The 26,735-nt window shown below is 45.3% G+C and overlaps 1 protein-coding gene across 3 annotated transcripts in view; it reads left to right on the top strand.

Moving 5' to 3' along the window:
- Nucleotides 1–21,897: 21,897 nt before the first annotated feature.
- TMC5 (transmembrane channel like 5) overlaps nucleotides 21,898–26,735 on the top strand; it is a 73,515-nt gene continuing 68,677 nt past the window's right edge. For 2 of the 3 annotated variants that reach the window (XM_032836193.1, XM_032836191.1), the window contains exon 1: nucleotides 21,898–21,966. The gene's annotated coding sequence lies outside the window, so the exon portion shown is untranslated. Of the gene's footprint in view, nucleotides 21,967–25,809; nucleotides 25,830–26,735 lie in introns of those variants that run through there. The other variant, XM_032836192.1, reaches the window with a different exon arrangement.

Here is a 26,735-nt window from a genome sequence, read left to right as displayed (position 1 = left end):
CGCTCCGGCCGCTACCACCTCCGCCGCCGCCAGCTCCCGGAGCCGAATTCCAGGTTCCGGCGCGGACGTCACAGAGGCCGGGGCGGGGCGCGGCGCCGAGACGGCCCTTTTCCCCGCGCGCCGCCGCCGCGGGACCACCAGGAGCCCAGAGTGGGGGTGGAAGTGCCGGCGGCGGGCGGTGGGAGCAGGGATCCGACACGCGGCTGCGGAGCCCCAGGCCCGGGAAGGCTCCGCCCAGCGGCCGAGATAAGGGGCGACCTCCCGATGTCTTACTAAATTTAAAGAGTTATTCATAAAAATTAATGAAAACCGAGACTCTGAACAAGTGTATCTAGTAAGTCAACTTGTAGGTCCGTAAAGCGGGGCGGCGGGGAAGAGTATTTGTACATGTTTGTGAATGCGGTTGGGGACCTGAGAGGCTCAGTGGGGTGCAAGGGAGGGTCTCACGATCTAATGGATTTGGGTTATAAATTTCCCGCCAGATCCATGCTTCATCGCTAGACGTCTACCCATGGCCAGTGTCAAACAAAATTAAAAGTAATCGCTGAGTATAAATAAATGTAAAATAGTTAAGTACATGTAATTCTATGTGCATTTGTAAATAGGTCATTGCCAAATTAAATAAATAAATGAAGTATAGGTAAATTTCCTGTGCAGGATTTCGGATAATTAATGTTGATATTTCAAGGAGGTAGAGCCTCACTCTGTACTCTAAATGGGGGCTGCACACTGTGATTTCCTCCCAAACAGGGCAGTATGGGTGCGAGCGCAGGTAACTTTACCTGGATAATACTTGGCAAACACTTTCTCAGACAGACAGTCAAGGTCAACACCCACAGTGATGATGTCACGTTGATGGTATGCGCTCTCAGAATGATGGGATGAGAATCACACTAAAACCTGTCACCCTAGTCCAGTCATAAGAAAACATCGGACAAACCCCACACGTGAGACAATCTAACAGGATCCCTGGTTACTACTCCCCCAAATTGTCAAGTTTGTCAAAAAACAGGGAGAGTCTGAGAAACTGAACAGCTAAGAGGAGCCTTAGGAGAGATGAACCCTGTAAGTGTAATGGGGATAGGGAAGGGTAGGGATGTGGAACCAAAAAAAGGAGCAAACCTTTTAAGCAAACCTGAATAAAGGTTGGACTTTAGATAATAAGAACGTGTGAATATTGGTTCATCTATTGTGAAAAATGTCAAAAGGAGGTAAGATAGTGGTAATCAGAAAAACCGAGTCTGGGTATATGGAACCTATGTCCTATTCTCTCTATGGAAATTCTCTGTACTCCCTGGGCTATTTTCTGTAACTCTAAAGCTGTTCCAAAATAGAAACTTTATTTATTTATTTTACAGTAATTGCTTGGCTCAAAATAAAGGCTATTTTTATTATAGTTAAGGGTGGGGTCACTGGGTTTCCCTTTGGAACCTAGTTTCCCATTATTCCCTGAGTGAGCTGGGCCCCGGGCCTCTACCTCTCTGAGACTTTGTTTTTTTCACCTGTAAAATGAGGATATATATTACTAGGTCCTGGGTTATAGTGAGAATACTCACCTGAAATGCCTGGCAGAGTATTTGCTGGGGAGACTGGGGAGGAGATCCTAATCTGGATGCCATTATCATACCTACACAAAAGAAAATCCAAACAAAAATATAAATAATTTTCTTAAAGATTTTATTTATTTATGAGAGCTATAAATGAAAAAGTAAAACCATAGAAGTACTAAAAAAAGGAAAAGGAAGTTTTTTGACAGGAATCCTGGGTGGCTTAGTCGGTTAAGCATCTGCCTTCAGCTCAGGTCATGATCCTGGAGTCCTGGGATCGAGTCCTGCACGGGGATCCTTGCTGAGTAGGGAGCCTGCTTCTCCCTCTGCCTGCCACTCCCCCTGCTTGTACAGGCTCGCTCTCTCTGACAAATAAATAAATAAACCTTAAAAAAAAAAAAAAGTATTACCAAGAGAAAAGCCTTACTGAATATGACCCAAACCAAGAAGCCAAAGAAACATGATAAATCAAACTCCATAAAAACTTAAAATTCTGCACCACAAGCAATGACATTTGTATAGGATGTTCTTTATAATGCTGTTTATAACAGCAAAAGACTGGAAATAGTCTACATCTCTGTATGTAGGAGGCTGGTTAAAGAAATTTTGACACCTATGTCCAACTATTACATAGCTCTATATACAGACATATAGGAAATTATGCATAGAGAGTTATATAATTAAGTGACAAAAGCAAGATGCCGAAGTGTATTAAGTAAGCTACCATTTGGGTTAGAAAGTTGTCTGTAAATGCATACGATATCTCTAAGTAAGAGTGGGGGGTATTTAGTAATTATCCTTTTTTTTTTTTTTTTGTACTATGCAGATGTATTACCTGAATGTACGTGATTGTATTTAAAAAAATTACCTCTGGGGCGCCTGGGTGGCTCAATGGGTTAAAGCCTCTGCCTTCACTCAGGTCATGGTCCCAGGGTCCTGGGATCCAGCCCCACATCAGGCTCTCTGCTCAGGCGGGAAGCCTGCTTCCTCCTCTCTCTCTGCCTGCTCTCTGCCTACTTGCGATCTCTGTCTTTCAAATAAATAAATAAAATCTTGAAAAAAAATCTTAAAAAAAAAAATTACCTCTAAAGTTTGTGGAATGTTGACAAATGATGGCTATTTCTGTTAGGCAGTGCCTCCCTCATCCCCTCATCCCCTCATCCCCTTGCTCAACAGAGGCCACCTCCTAGTCCCCAGTCCCAGCCTACAGATCCGGAAGGGGATGGCTGGAACCCAATGGCCTAAAGGAGGGTGGAGTGACCTTAGAGAAGATGTCTTAGAGAAGAACTCCAGGTGTGAATCTCCTTCCTGCTGGTCTCACCTGGCACCTGGCCCTGGTTTGGGTTTGCACCCTGGGCTACGTGGGGCCTTAGATTCTCTCCAAGGCAAGGGAATGAATCCAGGCTCCTGAAGGAGACTCCTTCCTCCCAGGAAAGGACTAATTTTACAGGACTAGAAATTGGGTAGTTCTGGGGCTTCTGGGTGGTTCAGTCCATTAAGCATCTTCTCGGGTCATGATTCCAGGGGCTTCTGCTCAGTGGGGAGTCTGATGCTCTGTCTCTCTCTCCTTCTGCTTCTCTGCCTTGCCCTTGTGCTCCCTCTCGCTCTCTCTCTCTCTCTTTCAAATAAATAAATGAAATCTTATTAAAAAAATAGGGTATTTATTTGGGAAATGATCATAAAAAAATCTCCTGTTGGAAAGAAATAAGAGAAAGAAGGTTGTCAGCTAGACAAGCAAATTCATACAGAAGGACCCTAAGTAAGACAAAACAGAATAAGAATGAAATCCTTGATTGCTTAATTGCTTTTAATTGCTTTTATTTCCAGGGAAGGCACATGTCTTGCCACAGTGCCCCATATCTCCTTTTTACTACTTGTTTTCTCTATTTTTTTTAAGATTTTATTTATTTATTTGACAGGCAGAGATCACAAGCAGGCAGAGAAAGAGGAGGAAGCAGGCTCCCCGCTGAGCAGAGAGCCAATGAAGCTAGGCTCAATCCCAGGACCCTGGGATCATGACCTGAGCGGAAGGCGGAGGCTTTAACCCTCTGAGCTACCTAGGTGCCCCTGTTTTGTCTATTTTCCACACTAGAATGTGGTGAGGCTCCATGAGGACTCTTTTTTATTACTAGGGGAATAATAACAATAACACCTACCCTTACTGAAAAATTACTTTTACCAAATGTTTATCCTGTGTTAACTCCCTTAACCTTCATCATTCCTAAGAAGGTAATGGGAGCCTCTAAACCCCATTTTAAGGAGAAAAGAGCCATGTTTTCCCCTGAGAGGCAGAGTGGAATCATTCGTGTTTCCTCCTTCCCACCATCCCCCAGCAGATCACCTACCTCAAGCACCACTGCCTCCCCCAGAGCAAGGACTACTTCTTATCTCCCTTGTCCAAACATTGTCCACGCAGCGGTCAAAGCCATCTTCCCAAAAAGGAAGTTGATCTTGTATTTTCCTGCTTAAACACCCCTTCCTCCAACGGTTTCCTCTTGCCACTTAGAATATACACTCAGCCTCCCTATCATGTGTGAATCAGGCTTTGCTGGATTCCCCCCAACCCCATCTCCTCCCATCACCACTGTGGCTGGCCCCTTGAACACACCTAGCATGTTCTTGCCTGTGGGTTTCATGTTTGCTGTTTCTTTATCCTTAAAACCTGCATCTCACACGTGCCCCTGGTTTGTCTGCTGCTCCCTTCCATGGCAAAAGATGGCCACGTCACAGCTCCAAGTTTTCACACACGCTGCAAGGACTGAGTAGAGGTCTGTGAGTCATAATTCCCAAAACCTGGGTGGGGAGAGTCTGGTATACTTACACTTAAACTGATATACATGCCTTAAATCAAGAGTAAATTCCTGGCCCCATCAACCATGTTCTTCATGTAGGTTGTCCTACAAACAGGGTTCTCTGTGTTAAGAGTGAGTTGGACAGTGAGGTAGTCAGGGCCAGGGGCCCCAACAAAATATGGAGTCAAGATGATGGAGTTGTAGAAATAGTTGTAGAATTAGAATATAGTTGTAGGGCGCCTGGGTGGCTCAGTGGGTTAAGCCGCTGCCTTCGGCTCGGGTCATGATCTCAGGGTCCTGGGATCGAGTCCCGCGTCAGGCTCTCTGCTCAGCAGGGAGCCTGCTTCCTCCTCTCTCTCCGCCTGCCTCTCTGACTACTTGTGATCTCTCTGTCAAATAAATAAATAAAATCTAAAAAAAAAAAAAAAAGAATATAGTTGTAGAATGGGGTGGTGTCTGGAGCCAATGACCAAGAAAGAATTCTTGAGACATCTTTGATGCACAGTGGTGGTTTGTTAAGGCACGGGGACAGGACCCATGGGCAAGAAGAGCTACTGCCCCTGGGGTTGTTATGTACACACGTTAAGGTTGGGGGAGGTAAGGAAAAGCAGAGGTTTCAAAAGAACTTTCATATGCTAAAGAAGACCTACAAGATATCGGATAACAGAGGCCTTGTCATTCTCAAGGTCTGTTTTTCCCTTCTTAGCAAGGTATTAACATTAAGATAGTTGGGAGATTCCTAAAAAATGTCACATAAGTCCCACCCAGGAATGGGGATGGGGGAAGGTTGTAGGGTGTCAGCCTTTTGCTTTGTCCTCAGCCAACTTTCTGTTCCCTCATTAAGGACAGCTAAAATAAAAACATCACTGCTTTGCGGGTTAGACAGGACCGCACAGCCTTCTGCTTTGCAGCCTTGGTGGAAATGACTTCTGTAAGATGTCCTAAAATAAGGCAGTTAATCCCAAAGCATTTGTCAATATCATGGGCAAGGGGCAGTTAAGACATAAGCCCCTAGATGTCAACAAAAAAGGACCATCAGCATGTTGACAGTAATCTAGTAGGTAGACATGCATGACCAAAGCCCTGATTAGCAGGGCTCAGCACCCCCTGATTGCTTAAGGTAGTTCTATGAAAGATCTCATAAAATCCCCTAAACTTAGAAACTCCAGGGGCCACCCTCTGGCCTGCCCTGCCCCCTCCCAGAAGCTTTATACAATTATTGAATAAACTTTGCTTTTCTGCCCACCACTCTTCCTCTGGTCTACGTCTTCATTCTTTGAAGTGGGGTGACCAAGAACCGTGAGCACTAAAGGCAGAGAAATCCTACAACACTTGGGCATCCTACTGATGTCGTTTGGGAATGTTGGTGAGGCCTGGAGCAGGCCAAGGAAGGATTTTTGAAACCTCCTTGGTGCAAAAAAAAGTGTTTTTTAAAAACCCGGGGAACAGGACCTAGGGGCAGAAAGCGCTGCTGCACAGGGGTTGTGAGGAATGCCTGATTATATACGTGGGCATTGGGGGAGGTAATGAAAAAGGGAGATTTTCAAAAGGACTTTGATATGCTAACGAAGATTTACAGGATAAGGGAGGCCGGGTATTTGCCAAGTTCAGGTTGCTTTTCCTTCTAGTAAGGCACTAACAATAGGACCCTTGGGAGTTTCCTTGAGGAGTCTTATACTTTGCCTAGCTCAGGTTCTCTAGAAGTTAGGCTATTGATGAGAAGACTTTCTTCTTGTAAATCACAGAGACAGAGCACCTTGGTGGCTCAGTTAGGGTAACAGCTGCCTTTGCCTCGGATCATGATCTTGGGGTCCTGGGATCGGGCCCCACTTAGAGCTCCCTGCTCAGTGAAGAGTCTGCTTTTGTCCCTCCCCTGCTCACACAAGCATTTGCTCTCCACATGCACACGCTCGCTCTCTCTCTCTCAAATAAATAAAAAAAATCTTGTTAAAAAATCACTAAGACGGGACACCTGGGTGGCTCAGTCGGTTGAATGGCTGCCTTCGGCTCAGGTCACGATCCCAGTATCCTGGATTCGAGTCCCGCATCGGGCTCCTTGCCCCATTGGGAGCCAGGTTCTCCCTCTGCCTCTGCCTGCCACTCTGCCTGACTGTGCTCTCTCTCTCATTCTAACAAATAAATAAATAAATTTTTTAAAAAATCACTAAGACCTTGGTAAATGTATGGAGACTCGAGACTCGCCGGAATCTGATCTTTATCAGTTCAACATTTGACCCTTCCCGTAGTTTTAGGGCAGTGGGGAGTGCCTTAGGAATGTCACACATATCCTCCCTGGGTTGTGGTGTGTCAGCTTGTGTTTTGTCTGTCCTCAATTTGCCTTCTGCTCCCTCATCATTACTGCCTTGCAAAACAGCCTCCTGCCCCCACCAGTTGTCATTCCACAAGTTGCCTAGAACAGAAATGCTTTGTAAATTGTAACTCTGTAAGTAAATGTTTATATAGTAGCTTGGCCGTGTTAAGACCCATATAACTAGCAAAATCGGACAAAGACTCATATAACTAAGACTCATATAATTAGCAAAGACTCATATAACTACCAAAATCGGAAAAAGGAGAGAATTTTACGTATTGATATGATGAGAGAGCAGGAGGCTGGCTGAGGACAAAGCAAAAGCTGGCACCTTGCACCCCCTCTCCACCGGCTTCTCTTGGTAATGTCTGTAACATTCCTCAGGCACCACTGACTGCCAGAAGCAAAAAACAAATAGTTAACTTGCAGAGATCACAATCCTGCAAGACAGGAATCTCCCAACTATCTTGATGTTAATGGCTTGCTAAAAGACAACAGTGGTCTCCTGGCACCTTGTAGGCCCTCTTTAGCATATGAAAGTTCCATTGAAACCTCTCTTCCCATCCCCTTCCCCCCAACCGCAAGGTACCTAACCTGCAGTCCCTCACAACCCGGGGCAGCAGCTCTTCCTGCCCACGGGTCCTGTCCCCGTGCTTTAATAAACCACCATTTTGCACCAAAGATGTCTCAAGAATTCTTTCTTGGTCATCGGCTCCGGACCTCAGCCCACCGAACCTCACCTAGGTTCTAGAACTTCATCAGATAGATGCATCAAATAAAGCATATCATTTTAGTTCATTTATGCAAAAAGAATTAACCAATGTCTTTGCTGCTTTGAATTCTCATGGGTAATTTGAGATTGCCATTGCTTTGTTTGCCTTTTTACTCATTTGGTTGGGTTTTTTTTTCTTTTTCACTCATTTTTAAAAAAAAGATTTTATTTATTTATTTGACAGACAGAGATTACAAGTAGGCAGAGAGGCACGTAGAGAGAGAGGAGGGAGCAGGCTCCCTGCTGAGCAGAGAGCCCGATGTGGGGCTCAATCCCAGGACTCTGAGATCATGACCCGAGCCGAAGGCAGGTCACTGAGCCACCCAGGCGCCCCCTTTTTCACTCATTTTAAAACATTGTATAGGCTGATTTGCTTTTACTTGGCAGCAGTGATAGCGCACTAAGATTCTTTTTTTTTTTAATTTTATTTTTTATAAACATATATTTTTATCCCCAGGGGTACAGGTCTGTGAATCGCCAGGTTTACACACTTCACAGCACTCACCATAGCACATACCCTCCCCAATGTCCAGAACCCCACCCCCCCTCCCATCCCCCCTCCCCCCAGCAACCCTCAGTTTGTTTTGTGAGATTAAGAGTCACTTATGGTTTGTCTCCCTCCCAATCTCATCTTGTTTCATCTACTCTTCTCCTATCCCCTTAACCCCCATGTTGCATCTCCTCTCACGCACTAAGATTCTCTTAAGGGATAATGGGAATTTACTGAATTTACTGGAAGGGTAGTGGGCAGTGTGTTGCTGAACCCCAGGAAGAGATGGAATCAATCACACCAAGAGGTTAGCAGTAGTTATCTCTAGGGGATGACCATAGAAGTCTTTTTTTTTTTTATCGCTTTTCTGTATTTTCCAGCTTCTCTACAAAATTGCACTCATAACTGAGAAATGAAAGTGATTATTTTTATTTTTTAAAGATTATTTATTTATTTATTTATTTATTTGACAAAGATCACAAGGAGGCAGAGAGGTAGGCAGAGAGGTGGGGGGGGAGGGGGTAGACCCTGAGATCATGACCTGAGCCGAAGGCAGAGGCTTAACCCACTGAGCCACCCAGGTGCCCCTCTTTTGGGTCAAACTCTTAACAGAAAAACAAGAAGTTGTTGAACATATAATTTTTATCATTGCTACAACCGGTAATACTAACGTAGTTGTACTGGTTTGACTGTGTGGTCACAGACAAACCATTTCACCACGGAGCCCTTAGAGTTCACATTTGCAAAATAAATGGATTAGCGCAGTGGTTCTTAACCTGGGATGATACCCACCACCCAGGGGGCACTTTGGAAATGTGGGGAGGCAGGTTAGCAGTTACAGGGAATGCTAGGAACTTAATTCAAAGGTGAAAGCCATGTTCCTCCCTAGCAATGAGCTGATGGGTCCCATCCCACACAATGAACATCCTGTTTCCTGAAACACAAACCACCCAAGATCTAAGCAGACATGCAAGCAGGTTAAAACCTTTTCTAATGATCTGAGCCAAGAACCAGACTCTGTCTGACAAACAGCCAGGATTTTTGTTTGATTTGAACCTGTATTGAATTTTCCAGGAACATAGCTATGGTGTACATTTTTTTTTTCAAAGATTTTGTTTATTTGACAGAGAAAGAAAGATCACAAGTAGGCAGAGAGGCAGGCAGAGACAGAGAGAGGGAAGCAGGCTCCCCGCTGAGCAGAGAGCCTGATGCGGGGCTCGATCCCAGGACTCTGAGATCATGACCTGAGCCAAAGGCAGAGGTTTTAACCCACTGAACCACCCAGGTGCCCATCTACAGTGTACATTGAGAGTGTATATCATCTAGCCTCTATTTCCGTCAAGAGTTATTCACTATTTCAGAAAATCAAAGCTGTTCAGGGTACTTGGGTCATCACTGATGTGGGAAACAAAGGCAGAAGGAAATATAGATAAAATTAGATGTCTACTTATAACCTGCAGCTGACTGACAAATAATTGAGACAGGCAGTGTGTAACATTTCTCCAGGAAGCTCCCACTGTCTTTTTTTTTTTTTTTTTTAAGATTTTAGTTATTTATTTGACAGAGAGAGAGGGAGAGGGAACACAAGCAAGGGGAGAGGGAGAAGAGAGGAAGAAGCAGGCTTCCTGCTGAGCAGATAGCCACACTTGGGGTTTGATCCCTAGATCCTGGGATCATAACTTGAGCGGAAGGCAGACACCTAACAACTGAACCACCCAGGCGCCCCTCCCACTGTATTTTTTTTTTTTAAGATTTTATTTATTTATTTGAGAGAGAGAACAGTGGGACAGGGAAGAGGGAGAGAGAGAGAGAGAGAGAGAAAAGCAGGAGACCCGGAGATCACAGTGTGAGCTGAAGGCAGATGCTTAACCAACTGAACCATCCAGGATCCCCCAAGCTCCCAACTGTCTTCTTGCCTAATTTTTCCTCTCCCTCTGCCTGCTGCTCCCCCTGCTTGTTCTCAATCTGTCAAATAAATAAATAAAATCTTAAAAAAAAAAAAAGTTCTCCCTCTCCTTCTGCTTGCCCCCTGCTCCCCCACACATGCTCTCTCTCTCTCAAAACAAAACAAAAAGTAAATTTTTTGCCGCCTCAACCATGTTCTTCATGTTGGTCGTTGTCCTGTTGTCGTTGTTGTACAAACAGACCTCCCTGGGCATCCCACTGCTGTTACCCTTCATCCTCCTGCCGTCCACAACAGTCATTGCAGAGGCTGTCTGCAACAGTCTATCCCTGCTTTGTATGACTTCTTTTTTTTTTTTTTTCCACGTCAGTCATTACCTTCTAATATAATGTACAACTGACTTTTCCATTTACTGTGTGTCTCCCTCCGTAAAAGGAAAGTCCCACAAAGGCAGGGATCCTGGTATGTCCATGGTCACTGATAGATTCCACATGTTTAGACGGGCAGGCGCACAGGAGAAACTCCGTGACTCCAGCTGTTTGCGTAAGTTGGGTTCCTAAAGTTCATTTGAGGATTAGAAAGGGGGCTCCAAACTCTAGTCAGCTCCTGATGAAATGTTTTCTGGAAATGTGAAAAATAATGGGTGAGGGAGGGGATTCTCTCTTCCTTTCTGGTATAAATTGCTCCATGATTTTTTTTTTTTAAGATTTATTTATTTATTTGACACAGAGAGATCACAAGTAGACAGAGAGGCAGGCAGAGAGAGAGAGGGAAGCAGGCTCCCTGCTGAGCAGAGAGCCCAATGTGGAACTCGATCCCAGGACCCTGAGATCATGACCCGAGCCGAAGGCAGCAGCTTAACCCACTGAGCCACCCAGGCGCCCTGCTCCATGATTTTTAAATACAATACTTCTTTGGTTGCAGACATGAAAAGTAATTTTAGGGCAAACTGCAAGGTAATTCAGAAAAGGTCAAAGCCCTCTGAGGTCAAGAGAGGCTAAGCCCACTTCTAGTTTTCCAGGCTCTTGGCGGCCAGCAAAGGGCTCTTAGCAAAGGTTCCCTCCCTGCTGGAGAGAGCCCAGGGGCTACTTTAAAGACCTTAGTGTTTGCAGTCGGGCCTCCATGCACATCCTCTCTGGCCTGTCCCCTCCCAGGGGGTTCAGAGATGGACCAAGGGCCCGTCTGGAACATACTTCCTTCCTGCCTCCAGTCCCTTCTTGGACTGCAGCCTTAAACCACTGCCTCGTTTTCCCACAAAGCACAGACCATCCCCCCTCACCTTGGGAGGACCCAGTTTCAATCCCCTTAGGCCAGAAGCTGAATCCTAACAAAGATAGAGCATTTTCCCCTGGGGCTGCTCACAAGCCTAAAAACCAGCTGTTAGAGCTGACAGTGGCCCCTTCAGTGACAGGGTAGTAAAAAAATCACCCTCTCAGCTTGTTTTGCTCACACCACTAAGCTGTGGAGCACGGGACAATTGCTACATTACATTTTTATTTATTATAAACCCCTAGGTCCACCTGTGCATCTGTGTGTCAAGTTGCAAAACTTTCTTTTTTGGGAAGGACTGTTTTATTCTGCTGTGTTATCCTTTTTCATGTTGAAATGTCCTGTCAGCAGGGAAAGGTAGCTAAGAGCATGGGCTGTGGAACCAGACAGCTTGGGTTCAACGGCTCCCTCTGCCACACCCTAGCTGTGTGACCTGAGGCAAGTTGCTAAACCTTTCTGTGCTGTCTTCTCATCTGTCAAGTGATTCTAATGGCAGTATCTACTGCCAACTCAGTTCTGGGACTAGAGTAAGGCAGGCAAGAGGTCTGGGGGCAATATTTAAGGAAATACCCAGGGTTGCAAGTACAGGGTTGACACCTGAGAGTATCTCTCTCCTCCACCCTCCCCTACTTCCCCCAATCCTTGTCCCAGTTGTTTCTTGGAATGACCTAAGGAGGTCATTTCTATAAAGCACTTAGAACAGTGCCTGGTCCAGAGTAAGTGGTTTGTAAATGTTTGTTAAAAACACTAAAGTTGTTTCATTAAATGTTTAGGTTAGTAAATGGTAATGTTATTTTCTTCTTTTTATGTAATTTTGTCTACTGTTGGCCATGTGAAAAAAAAAACAACAACAAAACAAAAACTGGTGACCCCCAGTTTGTTCCCAAAGTGTACAGGAAAAATGTTACTGCTTTGTATATACTTCACAGTCCAACACGCCAAGAGGCCCATGACGTCAGATTGCCCCGTATCGGCGATGTTAAGTTTGTCAGATTGTTCTGCTGTTGGTGATGTTAAGTTTGTTTGCCTTGTTGAGATGGGGGAGTTTGGGAATTTTACTTTCTAGGCCAACTTTGTTTTTCCGTATTTTACTCCTCTGGGTGCAATTTCAAATGGAATCATTTTCTTAATTTTCTCGAATTTGGGAATTTGAAAGCACCACATTTGGACCGTTTTAACTTGCTTGCGTTGTTGCTCTGTAACCAAACCACCACGAGTCCGCTCCTTGGGGAGTCACAGAAACAGCGCCAAGGGAGTCGTGGCAAAGAGAAACCTTTATTTGCAGCAGATGAGGAGATCACAAAGCTGGGACCCTCCAAGGCCAGGCGAATGTGTATCTTGGGTTTAGGATTAGGATGAATATTTTATGATCGGGAAAGCCTTGGTCTTTGGACGTAGAAGTGGGTTTAAGATTGCGCATGCGCTTTAAAAAAAATTGCGCATGCGCCTTAAGGAAACAAGACTATACAGACGTCCTACGTGATGTGAGCGAGGCTTGAGCTCCTCCTGGGGCGGGGATTTTAGTATTATAACCAGGTAAAGGTAACGGTGGGTCGTTTCCCGTCAGTCTGTGCAGGCTCGTATGGGGTTTAGGTCAAAGGGTTTGGGTGGGCTGGGCGGCGGGAGGTCTCCTCAGGGCTGTTGCCCTCCCCTGAGGGTTGGTTTTGGGTTTCATTCACCTGAGGTAAGAGGCAAACCCGAATGAAGACCTTAAGGAAAAATGCAAGAAAATGTCTAGTGAGTACAGGCAGGTGGACCCTACAAGTCAGGTCTTGGGGTCTAGCTGGTGAGAAGTTCGTTCCTTGGTGAGTTATGGGTAGAGACGACACCAAGTGGAGTTGTCACACAGAGGAAACTTTATTTGTAGAAAATAAGGACATCATGGTGAATAACTTGCAAAGCAGTAATTCCCCAGGTGGGGGTGAGTAGGTTTCTTTTATTCAGGGTCGGGATAAATATTCAGAAAGGAGAGTCTTGTCATGCATGTAAAGGCGGGCAAAAGTTGGTGCAGGCGTGCTTAGAAAACATGCCTATACACGTGTCCTATGTTGTGTTCCTAAAGCCTGTGTTCCTCCTTTGGTGGAGATTTTAAAAATTTTTTTAGATTTTATTTATTGATAGAAAACGCGGGTGAGCATAAGCGGAGGGAGGACAGAGGGAGAAGAAGAAGCAGATTCCCCGCTGAGCAGGGAGCCCAACTCCAGGCTTGATCCCAAAACCTTGGGATCATGTCCTGAGGCTTAAGCAGAGGCTAAACTGACTGAGCTACCCAGGCACCCCTGGGGTGGAGATTTTAATATTATAATGAGGTAGAGGTCACTGTGGGACACTGGTCAAGCTCAAACTGGTCCAGTCTGGTTGGAGTGAGACAGTGGTCAAGCTCAAACTGGTCCAGGCTGGTTGGAGCTCTCCTTGTTTGCCTCTACCTGATAAGGTTAGGGTTTCTGTCCAGAAAAAGCAGGATCCATGGGGGTACTGCTGGTGGCAGTTTTAACCTCATTAACCCCATGGGACAGGGTTTCAAGCCTGCAGAAAAACTGGAGAATGTGTGTTAGGTCAATCTACTTCTGAAACAGCACTGGGAGTTCTGCCTTTGATTTATGCCTCATATGGTTAGGTTTTCTTCCTGGCCTGGTAGAGACTGTTACGTTTTGCATTCCCTTTGTTCCCTTAAAATCCTTAACCACTGAAGTTTTTGCATTTCCTTTTCCTAACACCTCCTAGGAAGTTTTGCAAGAAGTATGCCAGACCAAGTAATATCAGTAAGGCGTAGATCACAGAAAATAGCTGGGGTTCCAAGCCAAGTGCTGCATCACAAATGCTATGTCTCATCTTGCTTTTTCTCGGAACCCCCTAACTCTGCTAATATCTGTAAATTATATTCCTTTTGTTAACATTTAGGATTCTTCTTTAGGGTCCTTTCTCAGTGTCAAGATTTGGGCCAATCGCATCTTTGCAATTTCAAAAAAAAAAAAGTCAAACACCAGAGTGATTTGTGGTCTTCAGCAAGAAACAAACATTATCTGTGCATGAGAGAAACTCGTGAGCTCCCAGTTGGAGAGGAGACGTGGGTCAATAAATCACCTCACCTGATACAACCTCTCGGCTAACTGGATCTATTCAGGGGGAATAGAGGCAAATCCAAACCATGGGACATTCCCGGGAGGCAACTGGCTGGGACGTTTCAAAAATGCCAGTGTCTTTAAAAAAAAAAAAAAAAAAAAAAAAGATGGGACAAATTAAAATTAAAGGAAAAGGAGAGTAAAGAAGAATAAGAAGCATGAAAGTAAATGCCATTCATGATCCTTGTGGGCCTCTCCCAGGTCAGCTTGAGTATCCTCACAACATGGCGACTGTCTTCTCCCAGAGTTGGTGATTCAAGAGAGAGAGTGAAAGGCAGAAGTGGCAATATCTTTTAGGACCTAGCCTTGAAGGTCACCTACTGTCATTTCTACAATATCTTACTGGTTATACAGATCAGTACTATTGAATGTGGGAAGAAAATATACAGGGGTGTGAATACCATGGAATGAAGATCACTGACAGCCATCTTGTGATGGTGGTAGCCTGGTTACCACGAGTACCTAACTCACAGGGTTGTTGTGGGAAAGAAATGCATTAATACATGGAAAGGACTCCAGACCAATGCTCTGCATACAGTAAGTGCCTATAAATTTTAGCTTTTGGTATTATTGGCCCATAGGGTAGGTGTTTCCTTTTCTTCAACTCCATATCACTCTCACAATTTTTAAGGCATTAATTATCTTTCCATCTTTCCATCTTTAACCTAGGAGGCCCCTCAGAATCACCTGTGGGATTTTCAGTTTAATAGTGCTTTTTAAAACAATTTTAGTATCTTTTGTATGTGTGTGTGTGTTTTCTTTTTCTTAGAGAAAAAATCAGGGGAAAAGGAGAGAGAATCCCAGGAAGGCTTCATGCACACTTTGAAGCCCGATGGAGGGCTTGATCTCACGACCCTGAGATCATGACCTGAGTCAAAATTAAGAGTTGGGCACTTAACCAACTGAGCCACTCAGGTGCCCCTAAAACAATTTTAAAAATTGTTTTTAAATTTATTTTATTTATTTATTTATTTATTTTTTAAGATTTTATTTATTTATTTGACAGAGATCACAAGTAGGCAGAGAGGCAGGCAGAGAGAGAGGGGGAAGCAGGCTCCCCGCTGAGCAGAGAGCCCGATGTGGGGCTCGATCCCAGGACCCTGGGATCATGACCTGAGCTGAAGGCAGAGGCTTTAACCCACTGAGCCACCCAGGCGCCCCTGTTTTTAAATTTATACAAACAATATGCTTGTTCAGCTTTACAGGAATATGTATAACATATGCTTGTTCCTAATGACGTAGAAACAGGAAGAATAAAAAGTATCACCCTTGTTCATACACTATCCTGTTTCCCTCCCTAGGAGTAACCACTATTCAGTTGATATTCTTCTGAGCACTTTATCCTAATTTATAGGTGTGTTATACTAGTGTTCAATAATTGAGATTCTACTGTATATACGGGTGAGTGATTTAGAAATTGGTTTATCTTGGGAATGATGCATGTTATGTCAACGCATTTAGATGACAGTCTTTAGTCCCACCCCATTCCCCAAGAACTGACTTTTTTTTTTTCTTTTTCTTTTTTTCTTTTTTTCTGAAGGGCTTGGGGCATGTTCTCATAATTTGCGATTTCATATGGGATGGAATAATGGAGTCGTGACAAAGTTTGATCCCCAAATAGCTCAGTAGGCTTAACCTACTTTCAAATCAGAAATGCAGTGTTGGGGAAAGTCCTTCAGGTCTGGATTCAAATGTTGGCTCTGATGCTTATTAGTGGAGTGACATTGGTCAAAGTTTCTTTTCTTTGTATTACTCTCTCTCCTTCAGTCTCCATATTTGTAGAGCCACCTCATGGAGATGTTAAATGTGGTCATCCATGATGTCAGGTGCCAGGCGGGCTCTTAGCCTGAGGTACTCAGTCTAGTTTAGCGACGTTTGCTGGCACGGCACAGAGTGCGGAACTTGCCACAAGAGGGCGCAAGTGAGCAGGTGTGAGTGCATGGCCGCCCTTGGGCTGTGCAGGCAAACAGAGGTTCCAGAGGCACCTTTGTATTAATTACAAATATCCCTGCAGGGTGTAAACACCATCCTCTCAGGAGATGGCAGAATAAAATTGTGTCATGAGTATAATGAGTGCTCCAGGGGGTGGCAACAACTCTGCTCTGCCTCTGGGGAGGTTGCCTTCTGGTTGCTATGGAATTTTCACCACCATTCTCCTCCCAAAAGCACCAAGTCAGAGCCATTTCGTGACCAAGAGCCTTGGTTTCAACACCTTTAAAATGGATGGCATCATACTTTCCATTGCCTCCCCATCAAGTTAGCTAGAGAAATTTGGGCAGAGTTGGGGGCCGCTTGCAAAAGTGTTTGAATGAACACAAACTAACATATTCATATTTTTTAAAGTATTATTATTTTTAGGGAGGAGGGGCAGAGGGAGAGAGAATCTTAAGCAAGTTCCACACCCAGTGCAGAGCCTGACACAGGGGTCTATCTTAGGATCCTGAGATCGTGACCTGAGCCAAAGGTAGAGGCTTAACCCACTGAGCCATCCAGGTGCCCCCAAAAGTATATTTTTAAACTGGTTAATCATGCGGTGCCTGGGTGGCTCAGTCAGTTAAGCTCCTGACTCTTGATTTTGGCTCAGATCATGATCTTAGGGTAGTGAGATCCAGCCTCTGTTGGGTCCATAATCAAAGGAGCGAGACTGATAGAAAGCGAAGGTCAAGCAAAGCTTTATTTTCGCGCCAAGCATCGAGAATCAAACGGACCAGCCGGGGCCGCTCCTTGCAAGGAGGCGACCTCTCTCTGCCTTACAGACTAGCTTTTAAGGGCAAAGGCCATGTGGTTGGGCCTGGCTGCGCACAGGTGGTCAATGAGATTGTAACAGAAAGCTGCACAGTCGTGCTAGGTCACACATAAGTGACCAACTGAATTACAGTTTACCCTATAGTAGATATTTGAACTAGCCTATCACCTTGGTCAGAATTGGCACCCAAAAGGCGCCCAAAGGGCAGGGCCCATACTCCTTGGTAGCTAGGGAGACAGTATGCACCCCCACTGATTGGATACCTCCACCTGGCCTGACCCACCCTTGGGTTGGGTTTTTGGGCTTTGTTACCTGGGACTGGTTTTCGGGACTTGTTTTTAAGTCAGTCCCCTGGGGAGAGGGGGGGACAGGGACAGTTTAAGTTTTACTGTATAAACAACAAAGTCACTGTTTAACCAGATGGAATCGCTCTGGCTAAATAGGTTCTTACACCTGCATGGCTCCTCACTGAGCCAGGAGTCTGCTGAGATTCTGTCTCTCCCTCTTGCCCCTCCCCCTACTCATGTGAGTACTCTCTCTAAATAAATAAATGAATAAATAAATCCTTAAAGAAAATAAAGCTGGCTAATCATGACATACCAAATCTTTTCTCATTCAACCCTCAGAACAATCCCATGCAGGGGATACTATCATTATCCTTCCTTGATGATTGAGAGAATGGGAGTCACAGAGAAGGCTAGCAACTTTCCCAACATCACACAGCACAGCTAGGAAGCTGTAGAGGCAAGTTTCAAAGTCGTGTTTGTCCGAACTCCACAGCTCATACATCTAACCACTGCACATACAGCCTTTTTGCTTGAGGTCAAGACTCTTGGACTCAGAGTCAGAAGTCGTGGTTAAATCACAGCTCTTTCACTGCTGGGTAAATTTGCTGTGGGCAAGGCTCAGCAGTTTTTTTCTGTTTTTCCATGAAAAATCGGGGTCTGGAGAGAGTGTGACTCTTCTCTAATATCCCTCTCCTGGAGTTGTATAGGTAGCACATGTGACACGGGTGTGAACGTGCTTTGCAAATTGTAAACATGCGGAGGAGGTATGCTGACGAAGTTGAGGATGCTGATGGTGGTGAGGAAACAATCAGGGGCTGCAGAGTCTCACTGAATTTGTGGGTTGGTCTGCTTCCTTCTCCTTTCTTACTCTTAGTCCCATGACTGTACTCATTCACCAAATATCGAGTGCCCACTATGGGACACCCTCTGTCCTGGGCACTGGGAATTCAACAGTCAGACAACAGAGCAGGCACAAGTCCTTACCCTCATAAAGCTTCCATTCTGGTGGAGGGAGGCAGAGGAGATACGCTCGCACCTGTAATGTGTCAGAGCATGAGTGCTTTGGGGCAAAAATAAGCAGGAAAGATTAGGGAGAGGACCCAGGCTGGGAACAAGGTACGGATGTAACTTGAGTGTTGAGGAAACGGGCTACAGGAATCAGCAAGAGACCGTCGTCATCCTTTTAAGAGCACAGCTCTGTTGTGTTAAGTACGTTCACTCTGTCATGCAACAGATCTTTAGAACTTTTTCATCTTGCAAAATCGAAACTCTGTACCAGAAAAACACTAATTCCCCCTGGCCCTTCCCACACCCTTTCTACTCTCTGTTTTCATGAGTTTGACTACTTTAGGTATTTCATATGAGTGGAATGATATGCAATTTGCCCTTTTTTAACTGGCTGGTTTCACTTAGCATAATGTCCTCAAAGTTCATTCATCCATGTTGTAGCATGTATCAAAACTTCCTTCTTTTTTTTTTTTTTTTAAGATTTTATTTATTTATTTATTTGACAGAGAGATCACAAGTAGGCAGAGAGGGGGAAGCAGGCTCCCCACCTAGCAGGGAGCCTGATGTGGGGCTTGATCCCAGGACCCTGGGATCATGACCTGAGCTGAAGGCAGAAGCCTTAACCCACTGAGCCACCCACGTGCCCCTGAACTCATATTTTCTTTCTTTTTTTTTTTTTTTAAAGATTTTATTTATTTATTTGATAGATCACAAGTAGGCAGAGAGGCAGGCAGAGAGAGAGAGGAGGAAGCAGGCTCCCTGCTGAGCAGAGAGCCCGATGCGGGGCTCGATCCCAAGTCCCTGGGATCATGACCTGAGCCGAAGGCAGAGGCTTTAACCCACTGAACCACCCAGGCGTCCCCAACTCATATTTTCTTTATCTAGTCTTCTGTTGATGGATATTTGGGTTCCTTCTGCCTCTTGGCTATGGCAGATATGCTGCAATGAACACGAATGTACAATATCTCTTTGAGATCCTGCTTTGAATGCTTTTGGATGTGTACTCAGAAGTGGATTTGCTGGATCAGATGGTACTTCTGTTTTTAATTATTTAAGGAACTGTTTTTCCATGATGGCTGCACCAATTTACATCCCCACCAACATTGCCCAAGGGCTTCAATTTCTCTACAACCCGTCCAATACTTGGCTATTTTCTGTTGTTTTGATAGTGGCAATCTTTTTTTTTTTTTTTTTAAGATTTTTATTTAGTTATTTGACAGACCGAGATCACAAGTAGGCAGAGAGGCAGGCAGAGAGAGGAGGAAGCAGGCCCCCTGCTGAGCAGAGAGCCCGATGTGGGGCTCAATCCCAGGACCCTGGGATCATGACCTGAGCCGAAGGCAGAGGCTTAACCCACTGAGCCACCCAGGCGCCCATGATAGTGGCAATCTTAATAGATATGACGAGATAGCTCATTGTAGTTTTGAATTGCATTTCTCTTATGACTAATGATGTTGAGCATCTTTTTATGTACTTTTTGGCCATTCATATGTCTTCTTTGGAGAAATGTCTATTCAAGTCCTTTGGCCATTTTAAAATCTAGTTATTTTTGTTGTTTGTTGTTGGGTTGTAGAAAATTTTTTTTTTAAGGATTTTTTTTAAGGTTTTATTTATTCATTTAACAGAGAGGGAGAATACAAGCAGGGAGAGCAGCAGGCAGAGTGGGAGGGAGAAGCAAGCTCTCTGCTGAGCCCGGAGTCAGATATAGGACTTGATCCCAGAACCCTGGGATCACAACCTGAGCTGAAGGCAGCCGCTTAACAAACTGAACCACCCAGGCATCCCAAGAGTTGTAGAAATTCTTTATATATTCTGGATATTAACTCTTTATCAGATATATAGTTTGCAAATATTTACCCCCATTCCTAAGGTTGGCTTTTCTACTCATTGTTCATTTTATTTAATAGACCTCTCCCACCCGACCTGACCTGATTATCTCCGAGGTCACTGGCAGTGTCTTTTTACTTACCATCCCATTCCCCCAAGTCTAGCTGTTGGAGGATATCATGGAGAGGACATGGACATTAGTTGGCCCTTGAGCTGGCCCTGCACAACGCTGGCTTCTCACCCTCTCCTCTGTCTTTGGTATGTACATTCTGCCTACTGTTTCCACAGTTGGAGCTGCTTTCAAGAATGCAAACTTGAGAGAGTAAGGTGTTGAAAATATCTGGACTTGATGCATGACTAAACCCTATTAAGGCTTCTCTATAAACTTTTAAGATTCTAGAAGACAGGTATAGGGATCTACTTGTCTTGCAACTGCCCATGACAAGCCTTGTATATGTTTCCTTGCTTATTAAACCTGCCACCTATCAGTCTGATGTGGTCTCTTTCTTTGCCCTCTGTGTACAGGGCCAATTTCAAATTACACATGGGAAGCTCCTGAATTTGCAAACCAACACTAGCACCGTGCCTGGTTCCCACCAGTCTTCCCCAAATGTTTCCTGGAGGAAATAAGGAGGGGCTGAATAAATTCCAGAAGAGAACTGGGAGAGATATTGGAGGAACATCCTATGGGTTCCTGCCCCAAACCAGCAGTATCCAATGGAAGTATAATAGGAGACACATAATTTTAAAGTTTCTAGTAGCTGTATTTTAGAAAAGGAGAAAATAACTGTAATAATATATTTTATTTAACTATCTGTATCCAAAATATTAATCATTTTAACATGCAATCATTTTAAAACTTCTTCTTTTAAAAAAATATTTTATTTATTCATTAGAGAGAGCACAAGCAGAGGGAGCAGCAGAGGGAGAAGCAGGCTCCCCGCTGAGAAGGGAACTTGATCTAGGACCCGGAGGTCATGACCAGAGCTGAAGGTAGTTATTCAACTGACTGAGCCAGCCAGGTACCCCCATTTTAAAACTTCTTAATGAGTTTGAAAAATGTGTTGTGGATTTTTTTAAATCTATGTCTTTTTTTTTTTTTAACGATTTTATTTATTTATTAGACAGAGATCACAAGTAGGCAGAAAGGCAGGCAGAGAGAGAGGGGGAAGCAGGCTCCCCGCTGAACATAGACCCCGATGCGGGGCTTGATCCCAGGACACTGAGATCATGACCTGAGCTGAAGGCAGAGGCTTTAACCCACTGAGCCACCCAGGCACCCCCCCCCCTTTTTTTTTTTTTTTTTAAGAATTTTATGTATTTAAAATACAGCGAGAGAGGGAACACAGCAAGAAGGAGTGAGAGAGGGAGAAGCAGGCTCCCTGCAGAACAGAGAGCCCAAAGCAGGGCTCCATTCCAGGACCCTGAGCCAAAGGCAGACGTTTAACGACTGAGCCACCCAGGTGCCCCTAATCCTATGTCTTAAAAACATCTCAGTACATTGGTGCCACAATTTCAAGTGCTGCATAACCGCATGTGGCTAGTGGCCAATGTTTTGGAGAGTGCAACCCTAGCCTGTGGCCCTTGGGAACTTTTGGGTGCCGGCATGTGGCAGCCAGTGGGAGCTTGGGAAGGTTTGCTGGATGGAAGGAAACAATGAACGCAGACCTGGGACCATGAATAGAGGTCTCCAATGCCAACAGGTGTACTAACCCAGCACTTGCAGGAACTTGGCTAGATTCCAGGAAAGCGATCTCCCCTCCAGGCAGGAAGTCCGGACACGCAGCCTAGCTACCTGCTGCCCCAGCCAGGATTGTCGCTGTGCCTCGCAGGCAAGCAGACGCAGCAGCGGCCAGAGCTCCAGGCTCTGGGGACGTGAAAACCGACTGGAGGTAGGGCAGGTTCGCCAGGTCTCGGGGCCAGCTCTGGGACCGTCTTCCCAGGTATCTACCAAGATTCAGTGGCTTTGGCTCCGAGAGAGGGGATCAGTGGGCAGAGCCAGGCATTCCAGCAGGGTTTGTCCCCAACTTGGGGTGACTGGGTTGTGGCCCTGTGGTGGGGGGAGCGAGCCGGGATGGGGTATAAGAAATGGGTGGGGAGAACCACCCTGGGCCTGGAATCTCAGAATGGGAGGATTCAGACCTCAGCATCGAGCTGACCTATTGTGTTAAGAAAGCCTCTTAAGAGTGCGCACAATCCGCCGCCCTGTGTAGGGGAAAAAAATAATTGCACCCAATTATCTGGCACTCATGGAACCGTGCTGGGCTGCCGGGTCATGATTCAGAGCTCGCTTTGGAATTGCACTGTTAGGCACTCTGCACCTCTGGGCAAGGTACTCACCTTCTCTGGGCTTCTGTGTTCTCCTCCGTAAAAAGGGACTCAAAATAAGACCCCTTTTCTAGTGTTTCTGTGAGCCTTGTGTGTGCTGGGGACACAAGAAGCACTTCTTGAATGTTAGATATCCATTTTTACCCCGAGACAGTCTCCTGAGATAGTGCCTTCCAGTTCCCTTTTACCCATGAAGAGATTTGGGCTCAGACAGGTTAAGTAACTTGTCTGCAGCAATTAGATGGAAACAGCAGAATTTGAATCCAAGAAGTGGAGCTCCAGAGACAGGGCTTAATGTCTAATCCAGGTCCCACTATTTCCTAGAAGGTTGAAGGGAGGTGGGGGAAAGCTGCTTCTGAGACCCCTTGTCCTTATCTGTGCAATGCGTATAATGATGTAATTGTGAGGGGTTATTGTGAGGATTAACTGAATTAGCACACATAAGTGTATCCTACTAGAGTGCCACAAGGGTAGGATCCTTCTGTTTTGTTTGCACATCTAGCCCCAGTGCTTGGCATACAGTAGATGCTCGGTAAACACTTGATGAGTGGATGAGAAGCACATATTAGTTGTTATTCTTACAACAATACCTGCTAGCTCCATACTACTGATGAGGAGACTGAGGTTCAGGGAGGTTAGGTAACTTGCTGGATGTTACCTGGGTGCCTGGTAGAGGAGTCAGCATCTGAACCTGGGTCTGTTGATCATAAAGTCTGCGTGTTCTTGACATTCAAGTTCCATCATCCCCTCGTAGAGTGAATATGGCAAGTTATTGCTCTTCTGGGTCTCAGTTTCCTTATCTAGAAAATGGGGACAATAATGATCACTACCCCACATGGTTTTCTTCTGGATCAAATAAACCTAAAACACTCAGAACAGTGCCTGGGACTTAGCAGACACTCAGCAAACACTCGCTGCAGTGAATGCTGTGACTTTCCCTGCAAGAGTAAAGTGGATGGTATAGCAGTCATGTTCATTTACAGGAGGCAGAGGGGAGAGTGGAAGTGGCAGGGGAGGGAGGAGGAGACCAAGGAGCTTACTTGCCTTCTGTGTAGCTAGGCCCCTGTTTGCTATCTGGAACATTCCTGAGAAACTCCCTACACTCAGTGCAGAGGGAGAAGTGTCACCTGGTATCCTAGTCTCCATCTAGTATCAAAGAGGCCGTTACTGGGAGGCTTTTGTTGTATAAAGAAGGCCCAAGGCCCTCTGCTTCAGTGCATTACCCACTGCAGCTGATGAGGCCTTTGGGAGGAGGGTTTCAGGTGGCAGGGACAGTTACATAGTAGTTATTCTGGCTAGACCTGGATTCAGATTATTGTCTTGGAGTAATTCCCAGCTCTGGGACTTTTACAGGTTGCTTTCTGAGCTTCAGTTCCCTGATCTGCAGGAGGGGCTCAATATGTAAAAATACGGTATAGTTTCTAGAAGTGGGGAAATGGAGGGGCAGAAAAATTTTCCTAGAGGAAATTGCTGAGGTGCTGATTTCCTTGTCTTGTCAATGGGAATTGGGAGATATTATCCAAAGTTTGTGACACACTATATCATTCACAGCAGTGGTTCTCAACTGGGGGTGATTTTACCTCCCAGAGGATACTTGTCCATTCCTGGACTTATTTTTGGTTGCCCACAGCTTGTGGGGTTGGTGATGGGGAATGTCCTACTGGTACCTAACGAAGGGAAGCTGGGGACACTGCTAAACATCCTCTAATACTCAAGAGAGCCCCCACAACACAGTGTATCTCACCCAAAATGGCAATAGTGCTGAGGTTGAGGGACCCTGACTTATACCTACATGAGAATTATTGATTTGTCCTTTTGCAGTCAAATGCTCTACCACTGAGCTATACGCCCCCCCCTTTTTTTAAAGATTTTATTAATTTATTTGACAGAGAGAGATCACAGGGAGAGAGGCAGGCAGAGAGAGAAGGGGAAGCAGGCTCCCTAGTGAGCAGAGAGTCCCATGCAGGACCCGGTCCCAGGACCCTGAGATCATGACCTGAGCTGAAGGCAGAGGCTCAACCCACTGAGCCACCCAGGCGCCCCTGCCTGGCTTGTCCTTTTGCTTTGGACTCTGAGTTGGCTAGGCTCCGTACTGCTTGATGGGCAGGATTTTGTAATCCAGGCATTCCACAAGTTGCCCCAGGGATGACAGTTCTGGGAGCTATTAAACCCAGTGGAGGTAGAGTATATTGTCCCCATTTTGTAGATGAGGATGGGGAAAATTGAGGTTCAAAAGGATAGAATCATAGAGCCTCAGACGGGTAGAGTTGTAGAGCACTAAAGTAAGGACCCAAGTCAGCTTGCTGTGAAATGTGGGCTGGTTCCACGCTGCCTGTCCTTTATCTCTGGAAGGCCCCAGCGGTCATAATCATGGAGTTAACTTATAAAGTCTGAATGTTGCCCCCGGGGCTGTTCCTGCTTGAGGGTGTCTAGTGGAGCATAATGTTGTGGAAGAATGCTTTGGTGAATACAGGAAAAGATGGGCTCTTTTCACTCCACCTTACTCTCTGGGATTAAAAAAAAAAAAATCAACCTAATTACTTCCTTATGGTAGTAAGGAAGAGATAAAATAACCTTTAGTAAGGACTTTGCTCTTTTTAGTGTGCTGATGTGAAAAGAACATTGTTGGGAGGGCAGTGCTGGGGTTCAGGGAGAAAGTACACAGTTTGGGCTCCGAGGCAGGGTGTCTTTACACACCTAGCACGCAGAGGCCATGGCACAATCATGACGTTGGGGATCAAGGACTGATCTGCATTTTAAGTGGGTGTGACCCAGGTTATTTATTGGCTGATGAGGGGAGAGAAGCTGGATGGCCAGTCCCAGTAGGGTGACTAAGAGAGCAAGCAGGGCTGTGTCTCAGGCACAAGACGATGGGCTTTATGGGTTAGTATAAAAAAAAAAAAGAGGACTTGTGTCTCTACAGAGTGGAGAAGGAACGCTGGGACAGAGGGCAGGTAAGAAAGGGTTTTGTATTTTGTTTTTTAAGAGCTTATTTATTTATTTATTAATTTGAAAGAGAGAGAGAGTGTCCAAGTGAGGGGAGAAAGAGAGAGAATCCCAAGCAGACTCCGCGTTGAGCATGAAGCCAATGCAGGGCTCAATCCCGAGACCCTGAAATCATGACTTGAGCCGAAACCAATAGTTGGAGGCTTAATTGACTGAGCCAAGATACGGTGTTTTGAAGGTGGTGTGGGGGTCCCAGAAATGATAGAGAACCCTTGGGGATGTGCCCTGGGAGAAGGCAGAAACAGGCTGTCCTGTTGCTTATCACCAGGTGCCAGGTCCAGAATAAATGTACAATTTCCTGTTAGAGGCAAGAATGACTATGGGGAAATGGGAAGCAAGGGAGCGTGTCGGTGAGCAAGCTCCAGAGCTGTCTTCCTGAATCAAAATCTGGGCTTCTCCAGGTCCTCCTATGCCACTGTGGGTGAGTTATTGTTACCTTGCAAGGCTCAGTTTGCTTGTCTGTAGAATGGGTAGAGTGCTAAGGCCTGCCACCTCCTCTTGATGTAGCAGGGTTAGTAAGAAAGTAGGGTGCATGGTAAGCCACTCAAGAAATGTTCATTCTAACTCCCCCTCTTCCTCTTTGCCCTTCTCTTCTTCCTCTGATAACAATGAAGATGATGACCATGATCCAAGTTCAGTCAGAGATGCATGGGTTAGAATCCCATTGGCTTCTATTTAGTTGTGTGATGTTGGACAAATTACTTAACTCTGGGCTCCAATGTAACCGTCATAAAGTGGGGATAATAATACTAATAATACCTCTCCATAAAGTTGTTTGGGGATATGATTACTAATGCATGTGAGGGGCACAGCATGGTGCCTGGAACTTAGGAAGGTACTCAATAAAGTGGCGCTGTCTTTGTGCCTATTGATACCGTTGTTGTCTGACTAGTTCCCTTCTGCCCTGGAGAGGGAAAGAAGAGCTCAGTGGATATGGATGTTGAGGAAGTAGGGTTAATAATCACATTTTGCCAGGCAGGGTCCTCTCCCCAGGGGGAAGGGTCAGGATGAAGGTATATACTTCTTTCTAGAAGTTCAGTGAATCACTCCGTGGTTTATGTTTGCCAGGAGTTCCCAGAATGGAGTGCCGTGAGATTGGATTATATTACTGCTCAGGCTATTTTCAGCCACCTCAGGTTCAATGTTCCCAGAGATAAACCCAGGTTGATGCAATGCTAATCATCGGTAGGGTCATGTCTGGAAAGAACATTCCTTACTTATAAGAAAAGAAGTAAGGGGCTGGGTAAGTTTTCTGTATTTTTACAAATGCCAGAAGAAGCAAGTTCCGTTTTCTATGGCATTTGAATCAGGGTGGGTAGCATTTAAG

This window comes from Lontra canadensis, unplaced genomic scaffold (assembly GCF_010015895.1).
Source record: "Lontra canadensis isolate GAN:19392208 unplaced genomic scaffold, GSC_riverotter_1.0 scaffold91, whole genome shotgun sequence".
Lineage (NCBI taxonomy): Eukaryota > Metazoa > Chordata > Mammalia > Carnivora > Mustelidae > Lontra > Lontra canadensis.
The sequence above is the reverse complement of the archived record's forward strand: the minus strand, read 5'-3'. Positions and strand labels throughout refer to the sequence as shown.